Below are 1800 nucleotides of genomic sequence, written 5' to 3'. Positions count from 1 at the left end.
GGAAACTTAAGCGGATAAACCATCTGCTCTGTGTTTGTTATCTGTTATCTACGATGAATAACAAATCGGCTTTGTTCTTGATACGTAGCTAAATTATTAATCGATCAAAAATCCTAAATAAGACAACTTAATAAGATGTTTACACAGGTGATTCATAATTCGAACTCAACCATGTTTTACTATTTACAAACATTTTGTGGAAATTTTGGAGAAAGATATTGGTGCCATGTGTGACTTAGTTTTGTCTTACTTCCTGTTATATGAAATTAGAATTATAAAATAGGCAAGCTAAATAATGATAAATTTTCACATTTTGAAGACTATTCGATGAAATACACTATCATGTCAGTGTGGCCAGCAGCTCCCATGGAAGCTGAGCGCTGTGCCTTCGTGAGCAGCAGCAGGTTCTTGCCGCAGAGGAAAATGCTGAAAAGACAATGTAAGAGGCACCTGTGTGATGGCCGGGCTTGAAAATTCTGTTGGATCGCTTCGAATGGCTGATCAGAGAGAGAACTTGCTTTTCTGCTTTCTTAACTATTTTTTATCCAACCCGATTCAAATCCTAGTAGATCGTTCTAATAGACTCTCCTAGGCCAATCCTTGAAATCACCAGCAATGGTTCTAAGAGCTTTTTTCAATCGGGACGGTGAAAAAAAATAGGCCTATCTACCCAGAAAATAGTCGGATTTCTACAAATGGAAAGTGACATGGTGCATAAGTATATACGGACACCTACTGTACATAGAGACATAAAAATCTCAGAAAAACGCAGGGTCGGGTGCAAATTAAAGTCACTGATCAACTGTGTTTAAGATTTATGTTTTAAAATTTTGTATGTGATTAAAATTAGACAAACTATTAGGAAAAATCACATGACATAAAACTATCCCAATACTGTAGACGTATCTGGTAAACAGAGAGAAATGAAGGATACAGATCCACAAATGTAATAAATAAGAATGTCATACCTTTGCCGACTACCTATAAGAATTACTGAATCAGAAATCAGACTGACCTATTTTTTCCTATCTGCTGATTATTTTTGTCTTCTTAAGACAAATTTGTCTATGGCTCAATAACCAAAAAGATATTAAACTAATTTTATTTCAAAAACACTAAAGGAATAGTACACAACATTCGATAACACCTAAGATCAAAGAACTCTGGAGACTGAACGGAAAAGGCCCATTAAAAATCGCTGTAGAAAAATACGACAGATGCTTCGTTGTCCCGATACTGCTCATGCGCCCGCATTACCTGCTCTCTCTCGTGAGGACTTAGTGTTGTAGATAGAGTAAATATTATGTTTGTCGAGATGAGTTTCCAGAAACGCCACGGGAAAGGCACCAGCAACGGCAGCCAGACACTCTCCTAATGCAGAACGCTGCCTGTAAGTGGAAAACACTCATAATTTTATGTCTTCCGAGTAATTAATTGAAGTTTTATTAAAATTGGCAAGTTTAACCTAAAATAATAATGATAGTGCTACTAATAAAATCAATCCCCAAATCCAACTTCTATATTGCAAAACATGATATGCTTTCAGTAGCAAAGTCCCTGCCATTTAAAAAAAATCTAAATTATCTGCCAGATTAAAAGAACTTAAAAACAGTACAGACCAAAATAACAAGAAAACCCCTGTAAATCCCCCGCAAGTTTGGACATTTCTGTTTCTTTTACTTTCTTTTTTTTTTTAATGTAATGACCTACTGAGGAAGAATTCTTTCTATGTCAATAAACAGATGAATAAAATTTAAAAAATGAAGTATTACTAATAACTAATATGTTTTTATGAAAATT

General features: G+C 34.9%; 1 protein-coding gene across 1 annotated transcript in view; it reads right to left on the bottom strand.

The window, feature by feature from the left end:
• LOC105304450 (ryanodine receptor 2) overlaps positions 1 to 1800 on the bottom strand; it is a gene marked incomplete at its 5' end in the record, with an annotated part of 220090 nt that overhangs the window by 106887 nt on the left and 111403 nt on the right. The window lies entirely within an intron of this gene.

The sequence above is a fragment of the Pteropus vampyrus genome, unplaced genomic scaffold (assembly GCF_000151845.1).
Source record: "Pteropus vampyrus isolate Shadow unplaced genomic scaffold, Pvam_2.0 Scaffold342, whole genome shotgun sequence".
In the NCBI taxonomy this organism is placed as follows: Eukaryota; Metazoa; Chordata; class Mammalia; order Chiroptera; family Pteropodidae; genus Pteropus; species Pteropus vampyrus.
This window is presented reverse-complemented; position numbering and strand designations above follow the sequence as displayed.